Below are 19,082 nucleotides of genomic sequence, written 5' to 3'. Positions count from 1 at the left end.
CATTGTCACCTTCCCACGCCACGCTAGTCATGCCTGCAAATCTCTTCTAGCCATACTAGCTACAGGTACTCGGTGTGACTGTCTTTGGGTCTGTCACCCAGGTCCTTCGCGTTGTCCTTGACTTTGGTGGACCGCAGCACAGCTCAGCCTTTAGAACAAAACAGAGTAGTGCCCGTCCCTTTCAACCCTGTAAGCCAGCACCAAAGTGCCCTTTCCTGCCTCTCCCCATCCTTCTTGTTTCTTTCGTGGTCCCTCACTTCCTCCTGTCCTTCCTAATCTGAAAAGAAAGAAAGAAAGAAAGAAAAAAAAAGATGGTTTTAATAGTAGTGGAATTGCCCCGCTATTGAGAGCAGAAAATTGCCCCGTGTGTGTAAAGTTCATGGTCCTAATTGGCTCCAAAAAAAAAAAAAAAAAAAAAAGGGAACCGTTCTCTCTGTAACAACAAACAGTCCAGTGACTTGGCGTGGTCAGAAGGAACGCGAGTTTCAGCTCAACAGTCAGTCCAGGGGTCCCAGTAATGGTCTATGGAACGCAGAAAAAAACAAACCTGGTCCCAGCTCGTCGGAACTCGGCTCCGCGGGGAACAAAAGGGTCATTGAGCAGATGATGGGTGTGAAACAGGAGGGTGTGCGGAGAGGCATCGTCGGCTCAGCAAGTGGCGTTCTCTTGTGAACGCTGTGGATCAAGGCATTCTTTTGTCACAGTGTACAGTGAAAGAGGCCTCAATGGCCACTCTGTGTGATCAGCTTTCTGCAAGTTATGTGATGTTTCCAGGAGGAATCAGGAATAAATCTTCCCAGAAGCCTGGTGAGATGGGAGAGACCACTAGAATGTGAGGGGGTGGGGTGGGGTGGGGAGCAGGATGGGGGGGGGGGAGTTCCACCCTTTGCGCGGTCATGGGAGCTCGATAGGAAGTTCTGTTGGTGCGTGGGCATGCCTGGTCCTGCTCTTGGCCATCATGTTGCCACGTTGGCTGTTGGAAATTAGTAGCATTGGCCAAGGTGATGTTCTGTCCATGAGGGGCCCGCAGTTTGTTCTGATTTCATTCCCTCCCACCCGGTACCTCAGTCACTGTGGCTCTGGCCAATCCCCTGCAACTGTCCTTACGCAGGGACCAGGCTCTTTCTTCCTTATGGCCCAGCTTCATCCCAGCTTCCCAGTGACCCCACCGTATAAACACCCGGAATGATCAGTCTTATTTGTTCATCTGGCGTCTCGCTAACTACCCATGGACTACTTAACGGGCTGGCTCTCACTGTCGCTGAGCTAGGAGACTCCTGGCACACAGGTGCTGTGTTGACTGCTGACGGGGTGTGCTTCTGTGTACCTCCCCCCTTGTTCTAAATATTTTCCCCATGGTCGCTTGTGTAGTGGATCCATTTTACATATGGGGAAACTGAGGCTTGATGGATGAAATGAGTAGACTCTGCAGACGTTTGCTGCTGAGTTGCTTCAATCACCATTGCTCGTCTATTGCTGTGACAGTTCAGTGTAATGGGACATTCCGTTTCTTCATACTCTCCTCAAGACAGCAAAGAATCAGGAAGAGTAAGATTGCTGTTAATGTGTTGAGTGGAGGGAACATAGACTGCCTTCACACACTCACACACACACACACACACACACACACACACACACACAAGAAGACAGCATATAGGAATGGGTTATCTCCTACCCAGGGCTCAGGGATCAAACTTGGGTCTTCAGACTTAGTAGTAGTCTAACTCCATCATGTGTGGGATGGGTGAGGACTACTCTGGGCGTGGACCTGGGTGGCCCGGAAGTGGGGTATCTTCCTGGGAGAAGCTATTTCTTGAGGACTGGGAGTTCACACTTTGCCTGTGACTTCTTGGAGGAAGGGTTACTTCTGCTGTGACCCATTGAGTCCCTGCATGTGCTCCAGGTGCGGAGACAATGAAAACTTGAAGTCAGCAAAGTCCTCGATTTGAGGACAGTTGGCCCCTCGTCCGCTTTGGAAGGGTTGACTGCTGAACCTTATTAGCATCCACTCAAACATCATATCAGGAACTCACAGAACCTGCATCCCAGATGCTGCACACAGCCCAGGCACAGTGGCTATCTTCAGGGAGCACGCAGGACAAGCTGAACCCCTAAAAGGGCTTCCTGGGGACTCTGCTTGCCTTAGGGCCTTCTGTGAAGACAAGGCAAGTGTAGAAAGTCACTTAGTGTAATAGAGTGATGACAGGGGCTGCCGAGCCTCTTCATTGTACAGCCCAGAAGAACAGCGGCTCCTTTCCACTCAGAAGAGCTTTTGTTTCAGTTGGGTGTGAACGCTGAAGAAATCTCACGGCTGGGTTAGAGGAGTTCTCTTGCTCATGGGAGGGCCAGCCATTTTGATGTGTTTAGTTCTTCAACTACTGGGATAAAGCTCACGCACATTAGAGAGGGCCCCTGCCTCTCCCTTGTCTGGGGAGCATACCTGTGGCTGTGTTTCAGCGCTGGCCTTGGAGGCAGACCACACATAGAAATGGACCGCTGTACGGAGGAGTCACGATTGCCCCAGTGTACCCACCAATAGCATGTGGGCCTGGTTTTCATGCACACTCCATCTCCACTGGAATATTCTTTGCATCTGTTACCCTGTCACTGAGAGACAGGCTAGAGACGCAGGTGGCGTTGCCTCTATGGTTCAGGGACTTCACCGGCATGGCATCTGTTTATCACGGGAAGCCACCTCATGTTGGAGTGCAAGCTGTCCCTCCCACCCATCCATTGATGTTGCATCCAGCAGTGCCCTCTCCTCCAACAGGGAGCAGCCCAAGTTGGGGTCTGGATTTGAATGTTGCTGCTGGCACTGCCTAGCCAGCTTGTGTAACCATAGCAACAAGTCCTTGCTGCAACCTGTTCCTGGCTCTGCCGAGAGAATGCCTAGCAAGCCTTGTGGCCCGTCTCTGGATTACCTCACAAGGACAATGCACATCCTCATTTTGTGTGTAGGGTCAGAAGCCGGTCCACTCTAAAAGGTGACTGGCCGCTGGCAGGGAAGGGGGGCATGGGGGAGGTTAAAGAGAAGGGCGAGCAGAAGGAAGGATGGACGGCAGCTGTGAGAGAGAGAAGGCAGCTGGGCTGACTCCTCAGCCTCACACCTTCTGCTCACTGAAGCATGAGCCAGCACCTAAGCAGCCGATGCCCGGCGTCCTCGTGGCTGGGCTGTGCTATCGCCCCTGCCGACGCGTCCACATGTGGAGGTCGTTGATGCCAGTAGGAAGTGGGTTGCATTTGTGATCACTCTGTGGTCAATCCTGTGGTTTTGTTAGGACATGGAACCTCCGAAGTTTGAAATCCAGCTGTGGCTACACTGCAATTTCCCTGTAACGGCGGGGAGCAGACTCAGACACAGCCACTCAGAACAGCACCTACAGATGGGTATTTCTCAGCAGCTAGTAAGACCTGATATGATATTCCCCAGCCAGCTGCCCACCTGAGCCCTTGCAACTTCCTGGGGCCTATGTGCACTTCGCCAGCACTGGATTACCAGGCCACAGGGCAAATTCTAAGACCTATAGTTTTATTTAATATCTGAATTTTGTGTGTTATTTTAGCCCTTAGGCCTATCACTAGGCAGTTAATAGATACCTAGTGGCTACTTATTGGATGAATGAAGGAAGATACACACGAATAAATGAGTGTGAGTTGAAGGGATGCCTTCATATGTATGGGAAAAGTCAGCCCTGGATTCTCTTCCCTCAAGTAAGTCAAGCTGCAGGGACCAGGAATCCTACCAAGGATGCAGAGGAGAAGGGTAGAGAGGTAAAAGAGTGATCCCATAATGCCTAGCACTTGACCATCAGCACATACTGGAGAGGGAAAGCCAGCAGCGAAGGCTGAGGAAATATAGCTGAACCCAGGCCCCAGGCTGGTGCATTGTCAGTGAGGAAGGAGGTCCTCCTGAGCATCTGTGCCTGTGTCCATGGATGCATGCCTAGGAATTAGCCTTCCCGTTTTTCTTTCAAGAAGAACTGTAGAACAAACAAGAATTGGTATGAAATATGGATGGATGGATGGATGGATGGATGGATGGATGGATGGATGGATAGATGGATGGATGAGTAGATGGGTAGTTGTTGTTGATAGGTTAGTGGATTAATAGATAGATGGTTAGGTGAGTATGTGGATAGGTGGGTGGATGGCTAGGTGGGTAGGTGGTTGGATGGATGGATGGATGAGTGGGTGGGTGGATTTTGAAATGGGTATCCAAATGTGGTAGAAAAGAGAGTATTGGCCTTGAACTCTCTCTGATCCTAGTTCTGCCCTCTTTAATTGGATATGATAAACACTGAGCCTCCCTCAATCTGGGGGCCATGAGGATGTCCAAATTAAACACAAGATGCTCTTGGCAAGTGAAGAGGTATTCAGTTTATAGACTTGCTGTCTCCATTACCTCTCCCCTAAAGCTTGCTTCCCCGTCAGGGTTATGATTGAAGTCCGAGATTGAGTCGGAATCCTCATGAGCCCTGTGATCATGTTGGGATCCCTCCAGCAAACCTTGGGTGGATTTTCCCCCTTCTCAGCTCCCAAGCAATTTTTCTTCAGGTCGAGGCTGCCAAGATTTTATGGCTATTTGGTTATCTTATCCACCCAGATGGTTAGTGTTAATTTATGCTGAAATAAATGTGCAAAACCTCATTTGTCTTATTGCTCCAGAAGCATGAGGTGTAAGAACTAAAAAAAAAAATCTTAATATATAGCCTCCTGCAAGGGCCAGGGTGTGATGTGACTACACACTTTTTCATTCAATTTGGCTTGAAAGCCTGCTTTCTGTCCCTTGATATTTATGTATAAGCAAATTAGGTTGTTTGGTATAAGAAACTCAGACTCATTTTATGACTTTTAATACATATGCTTGCCTTGTGTTACTTAGCTGCCTTTTATTGAGAAAAAAATTAAGCTGTGATTTATTACCCGGTGATAAATTTCAAACACCTTTTTATACTTTTTAAAACGTTAATCATTAGGCATAATGTTAGAGTTGGTGAGCACGATTTAAAGACTCATTAGCTATGTGGCTCAGGCGTGGCTCTCAGCCTCGCACAGCTGCATCCCCAACTTGTGGGTAAACATGGCTTTCAAACCCACGGTGAGGATGATATGGCTCAATATGCAGGGAGCCCCAGGAATCTGAGTCGCTTGTGAAGGGTTGTGTCTGGACTTCTCTATGAAACAAACTGAGTCAGAATTGGAAACCCTGGCCTGCTGGGGCTGACCCTGTGCCCTATGCTTGAACACTCATTGAGACAAGCTGTTTCCAAAATTCCCCGGGTTTGGGAACTTCTCAAGCAGGAACTTACCAAATTCTAATAGGAGCTGGCATTTCCACACAATGATTCATGGGACTGACGTGACTTTCTCTAAAAGTCGGATCTCCCTGGCTATGGGCCAGAAGGCAGACTACAGAACAGTTGTGTGGTAGACAGTCATCTATTCCCTCCAGGACTGAGTAAGTGATTTGTAAAAGGAGGGAAACTTTGTTTCCAGGGCTGGGCCCACACAAGCTCAGTTATAATACGTCACTTCCTGTAGGACTCTTTAAGACTTCCGGTCAAGGCTCACAACTGTGAATACTGTGGTTTCAAAAGAAAGAATCTTCTAAGTGGAGCTTTGGGTGGTTTTATTGGTGTCATTTTGTTGGGGTCTTTTGTTTGCTTTTGATTGTATGAAATACTCTTTTTAAAAAAATGTAAAAAAAAAAATCGCACACTAAAATTAACTAGACCCAAATTCCAACTCCAATAACTTCTATACAATTAAAATAGGCATTTGGGGTGGAATGTATAGGGTTTCACATTAAGTTTTACACTTTCAATGTTGAATATACTTTATGCACTTAGTCACCAACAAAACCAAAAAGAATCAGACAATAGAATGTCATTGTTTTGCTTAGATATTTTACACATTGAGTCTTGTTTTTTCTCTCTGCAAAGGCTGGTATGAAAAATTGGGTGAGTGCTTATTCCCATGGCAACCCTTCTCCTATCCACAAACTTACAGCTAGTGCAGCAACCTCTTTGGGGGGGGGGCGGACAAAGAGTGGTTGTGATAAGGCCCAGGACTCAAGGGCCAACAGGGCACATGCCAAACACCATCTTGAGTTTCAGAGACATTTCTTTAACATTGAGTGTTTTCTGTCCTGCCATCTCTCTTGGGTGATCAAGCTGCAATCATTGACTGATCTCTTGGAAGCGTCTTGCACATCAGGGGCACTGAATAAACTCTCTAGGATCCCAGATGACCTGTTGACATGACCGTGACAAGTTGAGATGGAGCACAAGATCGATCCAGTGCTTGAACCCTTTCTGTGCAGATGGTCATTCTCCAGAGAGCTCTGAAAAACTAGTTCCTGGCATGTTTTCTTCAGGTGTTAGCAGTGCCAACGGTATTTCCTGAGAAGCAGGTCATGGTCTCCCTTCCATGCTTGACTTGGGAGGGTGGGTCTGCCGCTTTGCATTTCCTGCTGCTGGCAGAAGTGTGAACATTCATGCTTGAATTTGGCAAAAATGTGGTCATGTTTTCTGCTTATCACCTCCCTGCATTGTGTCAAGGGCCTCCTATAGTTTAAAAAAAAAAAAAAAAAAACACTAAAACAGAGAGTCACAGGTATTTGGGTGCTTATGAGTTGGGAACCCTGTGTGCTTCCGGCACCCCAGTCTGGCAAAGGGAGCTTGCTGAGACCCTCCGGCCCTGTCCTCCCGTATGTCAGCATCCAGAAAATTGGCCGTGGGTGGTGGGCTCTGAAGGAATAGCTTGCTGTTACAGACTAGGTGCTGACAGGTTACTAACACTGCAGTCAGTGGCCACAAGGTTTACAAGTGTATTTATTGGTGGATTTAGTCCTGACATTTCCATCCACGTGGCTGATAGAAACACCAAAGCAGGGGTAAGTTAGGTAACTCACCACTGCCCCTAAGCCAATGCAGAGTAAAGTAGACGCAGCCTCAAGATGGCATGCTCTAGTGTAAGCACACACACACATACACACACACACACACACCACACACACACACACACACACACACACACACCACAGCTCTTTAATATGTTCTCAAAACAACCTTCAGAATCATGCTAAAAGAAAGCCTTGAAAACCCTTGGGTGTTCAGTTGGGGGCTGTGTGATGTTTAATAAGACACTGTGTAAAAACTATGCAGTAAACCAAGAATAGTGCCTTGGGCTTGATTGAATGAGTTATGTCACAGCCTAGAAGATAAACGGGCAGGGCAGGGGCTTTTGCTGTTCTTGTTTGCATTTGTTTTGAAACAGTCTAGGCTGGTCTTGACCCAGCTCCTAAAAGTTGTCCTCCGACCACTGTGCACATGCACACTCCCACACCAACAGGCAGTGATACTATATGCAGTTAAAACATAGTCACTTAGACATGAAAATTTTATCTCTAGCATCATTAAAAACTGACTAGGCAGATATCTCCGTCGGCGAAGCACCTACTGGACAAGGACCTGAGTTTGATCTCCAGAACCCATGACCAAGGCCAAAAGAGCTGCACTAGGAAGACAGAGACCAGCTCGTCTCTATGCAAGTTCCAGGCCATTGAGAAGCCCGTCTCAATAAATAAATATATCAAAGGAGGGCAGTGTCCAAAGAATGACACTGAGGTGGTACTCTGGCCTTTCCATGCAAGTGCACACACATGCACAAGCACCCCAACACATAACACACATGCACACATCCAAATAATAATAAATAGGCAACTAGTAGGTTTTAGCCTGTGGGCTGCGACAGAAATGACCTGTAACTGGTGCCTGGCCATCAGAAAGTTCCATCACAAAAGTAACTTCACAGTGGTTTATACAGACATTGGATGAGGAGGCGTTTCAGTGTTGTGGACTTATTTAGCTCAGAAGGCCAGGATTAACCAGCTCAGCCACTGACCTGCAGTGGGGCCTGGCAAAGCTCTCCGCATCCTGCCTGCTTTGGGGGATGTTCTATACAGACCAGCAAAAACTCTGTTTCCTGACTCACACCTTCCCCACATCTATCAAACCCTTACACCCCCCTCTGTGACACTGACTGTCAGATCCCTCAGCTGGATGGCCTAGCAGGATCCTACATGAGATCATACCCAATGAGTGAACCAATCAATTAACAAATAATGTGGGGACGGACTGACGGGTCAGGATAATGCCATTCGTCTGTGACAAGGGTGAGCTTCACGGGAACCTTCCAGGATTGAAGTACTTTGAGTTCAGGGAGTAAAGGCCCAGCTGTTTATGGACCCCATTCTCAATGGGGAGCTCTTGGGAGTTTCCTGTCTTTGCTTTGCCTCGGAACATTCCACCTCACTCTGTGCTCAGCCGGAGCTTAGTCCTGGGCTTGACTTTTCCAGGCCTGAGTCACATCCTGGGTGTCTGAGCCATAGAAGTCAGTAGCTTCCAGCCAGCAGAGAGGGTTGTGGTCAGACCGTCCACTGTTGAGAAACAGGGAGTAGAGACGGAGCTGGAAGGCAGTCCTGAGTCAGCTCCTAGGAACTGGCCGCAGCTGGATGAGGTGAGGCTAGATGTGCGACCTTGGGGTCCCGGTACCGCTAGCCAGTCCCAGGTGTGGCCTTGAATAAGTTATCACCACTTTTCTGGACCTCAGCTTTCTGTTCTGTAAAATGGTCTTGCTGCTGCCTGTGCAGCCAGTTTGCTGTGCAACTCAGTTATCAAAACCTGTCATTTTGTAAGTGTGCATGTGCCAGCTGTTACTTGTGCAGTGGACCTCTCTTACGTTCTTGTAAGGCCTTTACATGGTGGAAGTCCCAGGCAGAGACAGAAGTTTCGTGGCTGTCCTGAAAAGCTGTGGAAATTTGGTTCCGGTTCAAAATCCTCAGTGTCCCAGTAAGAGACAAAACTCATACACCCGCAGGGTCTCACTTCACACATATGTCCGAAAGTTATCTTGAGAACAACTTGGGAGGGGGGGAGCCATCTTCGTAGTGTAGTTACTGAATAAGCATTTACTACAAACCCTGTGCACGGCCCCAGAAGCACATAACTGCAAGTGACCAGTGACAAGGACATGGTCCCCGGGTGTGAGGGGACGGGCTCTCCCAGGCTATCACCAAGAAGCTGTTGCCTGACTTTCACACAGCACCATCCATCACCCAGAGCGACATGGGGGAAGTAATGTGTTACCAAGAGCAGCCCCACCCCAACCTATGACAGCCTCCCTAGTGTGTCTGCCATGGCCTGCGTGCCGGGCCGGGCCGGGCGCTTTGTGTGAAGCTGTGTGCTTGGTAATCTTGTAGGAGCCAACCAGATGAATGTCATCCTCGGAGGTGGTTCTGAAGAGAAAGCTTATGTTAAGTAAGAGGGATGTCCCCTACCCAGCTTTCACAGGGATTAGGGCCTTGGCAAGGAAAGAGAATTTCTTTTGCCTTTGCAGAGAAAGAGTGTGGTCCACATTAGTGATACTGTGCCACACAGGAACCCAAGGGAGCCTCTGGGGATGTTCTAGAACTATCTGCATGCACCTCTCTTGGGCAGAGGTGGAGTGGTAGGCTTGAGAAGTGCTTTCCAAGCCTTCCATTAGGTTCTCAACGGCCCCATCTAATCTTTTTGGTTTTTTTCCCTCCAAATAGAGAATATCTGGACATTTTTCCTAGAGTCAAGAAATGGTCTAGTAAACACTCTTATCATCCTCAATTAGCATTTTTTTCTGTATTTGCTTTCTTTAAAAATATGGGTCACTTCGTGAATTTTCATGTCATCCTAGCACAGGGACCAAGCTAATCTTCTCTGTATCGTTTCACATCTAGTTCACGTGCTGCAAAGCCAGCGCTGCCCCTGGTCTTGTCGAAGATCCTCATGCCAGTGTGTGTTTCAGGACAGACACCACAGTGGATAAGGACTCCCTGAGCCTCCTTGCATAATAGATGGATTAGGACGTTAATTTCATGTGACTCCTTGACCGGGCTAAGGGATGCCCAGATAGCTGGGTGGGTGTTGTCTATGGATGGAATTGCCTGTGAACCTCCAGGCACTGGGAGAATCTGGCCTCATAACCCTCCTCTTCCTTAGCAGCAGTGGGAAGCCATGCTTCCCCAGCCCTCACCTTTGCAATTTAGAAGCTACCGGGGGCTGTGTCAGGCATACAGAGGGTGTCTAATTAAAGCTCTTATGAGAGTGTCTCCTACATTTAGCCCACTCAGCAAAGGCAGAGTTCCCACCAAGTCTGTTGGGTGTAATTGGTATTGCAAGCATGAGTGAAGGTTCATCTCTTTTTAAGGAAACAAACTGGACTTTTCAGAGTTGAACACGGTGTGGATGAATATTCCTTGCATTTAACCAGGAAGTCTTCTCTGTTCTCTAGAGGAAGAGCTGTCTGCTCGGAAAGACCACTGTGTTTACTCTTGGCACCTGAAAGTAATTCAACTAAATGTGACCAAATCCTTGCTTTAACTCGGACTCCGCTAACAAAGAGCAGGCTTTTCTGCAGTTCACACAAAGGGTGTGAACTGTGGATGCGGGCCTCACTGCCTAGCCATTAATTTCTGCCAAACCCAATGGGTAACTAGACTGCATTTTCTGAGCTTGCTAGATCCAAAATGGCTGCCTCAGAAGACCCCGGAATGCTGGTTAGAAATGCCCTCCCATCACGTGAAAGACTCTAAAATGTAGCCAAATGAGCTATACACACTGATCTCAAAATAACGTATCCAAAGAGGTAAAGTAGGTCCTTTGTCAATGCTTGTTAAATTTTGTTTAGTCATGATAAAGTATAATATTTTTGATACATGGAGTTAAATAAGTGATTCATATCAATGCCTGTTTCATTTGACTTTTTACTGGGCTGTTCCAACAGTTTCCAGTGTGCATGGCTTGCATTCCGTCTCTGGGGGATACCTGGCATCTCAGCCATCACTGAATCCCTGGGAACACTTGACATCAGGTGCATTTTGGGTAATGGATGGTCTAAGTTTGGGACTTTGACAAACTGTTTTACTCCCTTGGGCCTCAGTTTCCTTCTGTGACATAAGCAAGGTAACAAAGAACTGTTTCATTTGCTTCCATTTGGCCATTTGGGGCTCAGTGGGCGGGGCCCAGCACCTGAGTAGCAATGGCCTAGAAGGCTGACTCAGTGAAGTGAGGAGATTATGCTGTCCCCGCTTACAGAGCAGTGAGCTCAGACAGCCCTAGGAGTCCTCTGTAATTTAACCTTCTGTGGCAGATCTTCTCAGACCTTCTTGTGGGCTTTCCCATCTAGGAATAGCCCTGCTTGCCATTGCAAATTGTAGCCTCCTATCTTGCTTACCACTGTCCCCATAGAGCCAGCACACAACTTTTGTCCTGTAATTTGTGACTCAGCTCTAGAAACGCCAGGTTAAACAGATTTTGATGTAAAATGCTGGGTCATTCATCTACTATCCTTCTACTGTTCCTTTTAAGACAGATTAAAAGCCAGTGTTCATTCTTCTGGCCGAATTCTAATACTACAGAGGCAAGAAGATAGTAATTTATTGAGTGGGGGATGCAACAGGAAACATTCGTTTGAAATTAATGATAGAGGGTAGAGGAGATGGTTCACCAATAAAGAACTTTCTACACAAATGAAGGCTACAAATCTGATCCCCAGAACCTGCATGAAAGAGAGTGGGGGGGGGGCAGATGGGTGCTTACAAGCTCAGCACTTGAGTAGGCAGATCTGTAGGGCTTGCTGGCCAGGGAGCAAATCCTCATCAGGCAAGCCCTCAAGTGAGAGACCCTGCCTCAAAGAAACAAGGTTGACAGCACCTGAAGAGAAACTTCATCCAAGGCCGTCCTCTGACCTCTATACACACACACACACACACACACACACACACACACACACACACACGCACGCACACACCAATGATGATGATGATGGTGATGATGATGGTGAACTAAATAAGAATTGCCAAAAAGAAAATCACAAGAAACCCACCCTAAAATCCCAAACTTAGAAACACCTACCTCCTGCTTTTATTTTCAAGAAACTTACCTAAAAAATTTTTGCTTAGTTATTGTGAAAATGAACTTATTTATTGGGCAGAATGGTGATCAAAAGACAATTCCTGGGGCTGGAGAGATGGCTCAGAGGTTAAGAGCACTGGCTGCTCTTCCAGGGGTCCTGAGTTCAATTCCCAGCAACCACATGGTGGCTCACAACCATCTATAATGAGATCTGATGCCCTCTTCTGGCCTGAGGGCATACATGCAGACAGAATACTGTGTATAGGATAAATAAATAAATAAATAAATAAATCTTAAAAAAAAAAAAGACAATTCCTGACTTGAATGCCTACAGCCACTATTAAATGTCTGCTGAACTCAATATCATCACCTACTAAATGGGAGGGTACCAGTTGAGCTCTCAAAACCCCAAATGTGGGCATGAAAATCCCACCTTAAAAATGCTGGCCCTAGGAACCCATCTTTTATGCATTTGACTTACGGTCCCAGAAAATGCGGAAGCCCGTTTTCAAGGACTAGTGGTGGAGGGAGGTGTGTCTATGTGGGCAGCCCTGATGATAGTATTGAATGCTCTATTGCAGTTTCTTATCACACACACTTGAGTTGAGGCCAGCACATTCTAGAAGCTTAACAAGTAAAGCTCTGCTCTGCGCTGTTTGTTTTACTTAGTCTTCTAAACAATGCTGGGAGAGCACACAGTAGCTCTAATCTGTAGGTGTGGAAACAGGACTGTAGGGAGGTTTGTCCCAGGCCCTGCTCCAGGCGTCAGTAGGAAGACACAGATGTTTGGGTTGCTGGAGGCCTGGCTCAGGGGACCCTTTCACCCTTTGGGAAGTTCCAGGAAGCAGGCAGCTCTTTGCCCCAGTGATTGAAGGGCTCCCAGGCACTGGGGCAGATGTCTCTCTCCTGTTCCCTGGGCCCCTTGCCCAGTTCTTCCCTGCCCTGCACAACGTCTTAAAGCATGTTGGAAACATTAACTCCTGCTATTCATCTTAGCTGGGCTAGCTCTGACAGTGCAATTTCAGTGTTCCTCCAAGGGCAGACAGTAGGTCACAAGAGTCGATAATGGATCCCAGGCAATTGGACACAATTCAGATCTGATGGGAACCTGCACCTTCCTCACACTGAGTCCCAGGCCCCCTCCCTCTCACACCCACAGTTGCAGGGTACTTTCTTCCGGGAATGTCTTGGCTCTGAAGTCGCTGGAGGGACAGTGGATCTTTAAATCACCAGTAACACTGAGTGATATAAATCCCCTACAAACGGTTGCTTTTGTGTGCTGCCAAGGGATTCGTGACTAAGAAAAAAAGTCCCGTCATGTTCGGGGCAGATGCAGTTTTGATCCTGAGAAGGTGGAATTATGGGTACAGAAACACACAGCTAGGTAAATGAATCCTAGCTACTGTCCCCAGTCTCCTGGTCTCCAGCCTTTCCCTCCTGTCTCCTTCCTGACCGGCACACGTGATGTGTCTAACTTGAGAGCAGTCCATCTCTCACCTGCAAACACATCTGTCCCTGCAGCTGTCCCAGGAAAGCCCCTTAGAGCTCTCTTTGACCCCTCCCTTGCCTGGCCAAACGCTCAGCTTTACACAGAGGCTCCCGCCTGGCCTTGAACGTGGCTTTCTCCACCCCTGCACTACAGTCTGGACTGGATTCACCCAGATTTATTGTCCTCCCATCTAAGGCCTCACTGAAGCCAGAACTGTAAGTTGGATTGTACCCTCCCTAACTCATGCCTTCTAGGGGTCCTGCCCAGCCCAAAGCGAGTCCTGACATCCGCATCTGTTCCAGGCTCGCTGTGTGCTCTTCACAAGCCCCCGCACATCCTGACCTGCCCCAGCCTTTCGGGCCATTCTCTGTTCATAGTTCCCTCCTCAACAAGGCCTGGCTTTGAGAAGCCATGCGTGCCGTGTGTCAGGGCAGTGCCCCTCACCCCACCCCACCCCCTTGCCATTAGCTGCCGTGTGTGTGTGTGTGTGTGTGTGTGTGTGTGTGTGTGTGTGTGTGTGTGTGTACATTGGTCCCTTGGGGGCCAATTCCAAGCAGATCGTGTTTGCTCAATGGGACTCTGGCCCCGTGCCTGGCTCCAGGCCGGAACTTGAACGTGTGTGGAGCTGAGGCGGGAGATGAAGACAGTGCTGGCTGATTGAGTTGGTGTGAACCTAAGAGGCCTCGGCCTGGAAAGGAAACTTGAGAGCAGGAGGTGGGCTGGTGGAGGCAGCTTCTCTTGAGGAGGAGAAGCCACCCTGCCCATACCTCGGGCACTCCAGGCCCAGCACACATTCTGGTTCTCTCTCTCTCTCTCTCTCTCTCTCTCTCTCTCTCTCTCTCTCTCTCTCTCTCTCTCTCTCTCTCTCTCTCTCTCTCCTCCAGGCTTGAGTCATAAGGCTCTGAGGATGAAGCCTGTGACCCACATCTCTTGGTTTCCTTCCACACAACCCATATGAATCCACTGTTTTGATTAATTCCTAATTCAAAACAGTCTCTATCCTCAGACATAGTCATCCCGTTGGGGTCCCAGAACCCCAGCCTGAAGAGGCCAGAAATGCAGGTTGATTGGCACCAGTCATTTGTCCCCCAAGGTAGGAAGGAAATCACACCCTGTGCCTCTGGGTCTCTATGGCCCCAGGCCTCTCTCCCATAGCACATACGAGGTGCCTAGGGAGATTTGGCCTCAGAGGGTGTGTAGGGGCACCCCCCCCCATTTATGGTCCACATGCCTCAGGATGTTAAGAAAGAGCAAACTTGGAAACATCCTAGGAAAAATAGCTCAGCCTGGATCTTTCCTTCAAAGAGGCTGCCACGCCAGCTGTGTGCCGACTGACACCCTTCTGCCCTTCTTTGGGGACAACAGAGGGGCACACCATGTCAATTTTGGAAGAGCTCAGCAGGGGCTGTTTGCCCCATGTCAATGCCTCTGTGTTTTGAGTGGAAGTTTCATGTTCAGGATGGTTTGGAGTCACTGAATCCCAGTCTCCAGTTCCAGATCCATCATTAACTCACCCCTCTGAGCCTCTAGTTTTTCATCTCTAAAATGGGCATAGCCACCTTGCAGAATTTGTGGGAGGGCTAGGAATTGATAATCATGTAATGAACTCAGTGCATGCTGGGTACTGGGCTCAGTGCATGCTGGGTATCCAGTCCACAGGAGCTGTCACTCACTGGCTCGTGCGACAGCATTCGTTGAGCACTGTCTCTGTTAGGTAGGCGCAAGAACAGTACTCTAGACCTTTGTCAGATGATAAAGCTAGACAGATAATAAGCAGATAAACCAGTAGATAGATGGTAAGTTTGCTTAGGTAGCATGGTCAAGAAGGGAGGGTTCACCGGGTAACCACCCACCGGGGAGCAGGATCTGGTGTCAGGAAACAGACACAGGAGGTGTGCAGTGTGTGCCACCGTGAGCCGGGACCTCCTTTCACTGCCCCGCCAACTCGGGGCACTGCTGTCCAGGGTGCTGTTCTAGCTGCTTGCCCCCAGCCACTACTATGAGTGCGTTTCAAAATGACAGTATGAGGGTACTGGCTCCTGCTGACCCTTCACGAGTCCGGGTTCAGGACTTAGAGTACTAGGGGTCCACAGAGCTAGGAGAGTGGGTCAGACAGGGCGGGAGCTCGGGTCACCGGGCTCGCCGTCACCTGGTGTTTTTCTGTCTTCTCTGCTAGATTCCACACACACCTGTGTGCCTGCAGTCTACCTTGTCCTGCTCAAGCATAGAAGAATGCCTGGGGTACCTAGGACTAGAGTGGAGCCCAGTTCCTCCTTGTCCCAACCCCGTCAGACATCCAGCTTGAAGAGTGGGCCTGGCTCTTTGACGCCACCTCTCCTTGTCCGCGAACCTTGCCCCCTCCACACACACGGCTACCTCAGAAGCTACCTTTAGCGTCTCACTGTGACCTTGAAGAATGCCTTCCCTGTTCCTTTGCCCTCCACTCACATCTTCACATCTGTCTTGACAGCAGTCTCCTGACTGATGAAAGTGGGATTGGGCAGCAGGTGGGCTTTCACATCTTTTGGCATTATCCTCCGTCCAACAACAAAGGCAGTGAAGTCAGATTGGCAGATGTGGTGCCTGTGGTGATGACATCCACAGCCTGACCCCTGTCAGCAGAGAGCAGGACCACGGCAGATGCATCAGCCGAGCACCTGAGCATCAGGGGGCAGCTGCCGCCTTCGTGGGGCGTCTCTAAGTGGCACCAAACCTACCATCAAAGCTCTTCTGCCCGCGGCTCTGAGGACAGCTTCAGAGTTCAAAGGGAATTTTTGTCCTTTTCATTTGCTGACATTTCACTTAGGAGTCGGGTTAGGCTAGGACCAGATCAGATACCCCACCCACCACGTGTATCCCCTAAGCAAACCAAGGCAGCTGAGTGGAAACAGAAAACTAAGGGGCTTGTAATTAAAAGGCTGTGGTGTATGTAAAGCAGCTGCCTGGTACTCAGACTGAAAATAGACCCTTTCCACAAACCAAGTAGCAGAGTCCTGTAGGGGTGGCCAACGCAGTTGGAAGACATCAAAAGGTGTGTCTTCTTGTTCTCCAATCTGCTAAGAATGGACTGCACTGAGCCTGCTCCAGAATGGGGTTCTCTGTAAGGGACTGGCCTGGTTTGCTGGGGGCATAGGCTGGCTGCCATGTGTCAAGGTCGAGGGACTTCAGTGGCTTCATGATCTAGACTTAGTCTGGGAGCTTAGTTCTTCGTGTTACGGACACTGATGTCATACCCGGGCATGGATGTGGTGTGTGTGATTCAAATGAATGCCCTGCTGTGTCCATTGGCAAGGATTTGGTATGTCTGAACTGCCAGGCAGAATGAAGGTCCATAGGAGATCAAGGTACGAGACAGATACGTTTTAGCAGATGGGATAGAGGAAGTGTTTAGGGACAAATCCGGGACGTGTTGGGAAGGGTAGTTCTGCTCACTTGATGGTTTTTGTCTGGTGTTCCCAGCTGCCTGGGGTCCCCAGTGTGATGGTGAGCAGGTAGGTCTCTAGGACTGAAAGGAAACAGGCTTTTATTCACCTACTCCCTTGATAGTGCAGTCGTAGCAATAACAAATAACATTATCGGGACCTTCTAGAATGAATTGTACCTATGCTTTGCTAATCCCTGGGCAGGTGAAGGGTCTGGATTGCTCAGGTGTTGTATCATGCATCTTCAGGTCCTACACTTAGAGCCTGCAAGCCCTTCAGAGCTTTTTCAGTCACCCCCTTGGGGAAACATTAGATTTGTATCCCAGTCGAGAGCAGACAGTCAAGCTGTAGAAGCTGTCCAACAGCCCAGGTGCCTGGAGTCATACAAACCCAAGCAGAAATCCCCTCTCAGAGCCCTGCCAGGGAGCAACCCACAGGAAGTGACGGTGAGGGCCCCAGGTGAGCCACACTCAGGGAGCAAGGGCCACCACCCTTCACACCTAATGCCCGTCAGTGTGTGTTGAATGGGTCCATGAGTCCTTTTACTGTTGCAGCTAAACAGCAATCTGCTCTTACATGTTCTCCATCCTGCCAGCCATCCAATGGCATCCACTGTGCTCCTAGTCTAGGGAGCCCCAGGGACTCCTCGAACTCACAGCGATAATGGGCTGGAGGGAAGACCGGACACGGAAGAGCTGATGGCTTCTACACACAGCCTGGGTTTTCAAAGCTAAACAATGAGGATGGTGGTAACGGAGGCTGGGTCAGTGGCTCTGTGGGTAAAGAACAACTTCATTTGGATTTTATAGCACCTTCGCATAAAGCCAGGCATGGTTGAGTGTGTGGGAACCCCAGCTCTGGGAGGCAGAGACGGGAAGATGGCTGGGGTACCTTGGCCAGCCACACCTGCTGACTTGGTGAGAACTTGGATCTGTGAGAAACTGTCCTTCAAAAGAAATTTAGGTGGAGAGTGACAGAGGAAAGCTCCCAGTGCCAACCCCTGGCTTCCACATGCGCACACACAGATGTATACTCCCCCACCACACACACATACCAAAAAAAAAAAAAAACCGGAAATATTATAATAAAATGATTATGATGATGATGGTGACGATCCATTCTCATTGTCCATCATGATCTTCTTCCTCTCTGACTGCAGCCCTAATTGAGTAATTACTCCTGGAGCGGTAATTAGACTGCGATCAGTGTCTATTCAGGTGCTTCCAGGGAAACTGATTTGCAAGTCTCTCCAGGCTGGCCTGAAAACTTCCCCCAAGGCCGTGTGCTCTGGTGAAGCGGACTTCCGCAGCAGGTTCTAGAAAAACAGGAAGAAGCGTGTCAGCTCTGCCTCATTGTCCTCAGTTCAAAGGCTTCTGGAGTGGGCAGACGCCCTTGTGCGCTGAGACCATGTGTGCCCGCTGTCTGTTACTCCTCAGAAGTACAGGGCTGGAGAGTGTTGCGAGCTCAGCATCAAGCCACCTGAGCTTTGGCTTAAGCCAGTGCCCCCTGTGCTTGGCATTCTGTAAGGGCACCGCATGGAGTGTGCCTTCTGCCTTGCATGGCTCAAGTGACCTCTTGGCTCAATTCCAACTCGAGAGATAGCAGGGACCTTGAAGTCCTAACTCAGCACCTTGACTGTCATAAGGCCCCACTTTGCCTGAGAAGGCTCATCCTACCCACCCCCAGCTCACAGGCTGGGGGGGACTGGAGAGGAGGCGGTGGGTGTGGGGATGAGCAGCCACTGACACCTTCCTTCAGCCTCGGGCCAGCCAACGCTGGTCTCCCTCTTGTTTCTGCTCTGCTTTTGGGTGGGGCTTGTGGCCTATGAGGGCTAGGGGAGGGTGGTAAAATGCTTGGCTTGCAAGCATGAAGACTTGAGTTCGGATCCCCTGCATCCATGAAAAGCCAGGGCTGGCAGTCCCTGTCCGTGCTCCTGTTGCTGGGGAAGTAGAGCTTTCTCCACACGTGCACGTGCCCACACAAACATGTATACATGCACACACCACATGTGTGCACATGGATCAAACCTAGCCTGTGGGTCACTCTGATACCAACAGAAGTGTAAGAAAGGAGCTGGGCAGCCACGGCAGAGCACGCGCTGCCGCTCTGCTTATGAGAAGCTGGGGGCTTTCCTGTCCCTCACCATTTGCCTCCAGTGAGCTTTAGTTTCTAGGCTCATTTTAAGAAAAGGGAGGAAAGAAAAGGAAGAGACAGAAAAAAGAA

The 19,082-nt window shown here is 49.2% G+C and overlaps 1 protein-coding gene and 1 non-coding gene across 3 annotated transcripts in view; one reads left to right on the top strand and one right to left on the bottom strand.

Moving 5' to 3' along the window:
* Chst11 (carbohydrate sulfotransferase 11) overlaps positions 1 to 19,082 on the top strand; it is a 179,166-nt gene that overhangs the window by 146,166 nt on the left and 13,918 nt on the right. The gene's annotated exons all lie outside the window — the stretch shown is intronic.
* On the bottom strand, positions 9,690 to 9,795 carry LOC127237857 (U6 spliceosomal RNA). Its single transcript, XR_007835882.1, has one exon. It is a non-coding gene; the product is annotated as a U6 spliceosomal RNA (small nuclear RNA).

The sequence above is a fragment of the Phodopus roborovskii genome, unplaced genomic scaffold, assembly GCF_943737965.1.
Source record: "Phodopus roborovskii unplaced genomic scaffold, PHOROB, whole genome shotgun sequence".
Taxonomy (NCBI): domain Eukaryota; kingdom Metazoa; phylum Chordata; class Mammalia; order Rodentia; family Cricetidae; genus Phodopus; species Phodopus roborovskii.
This window is presented reverse-complemented; position numbering and strand designations above follow the sequence as displayed.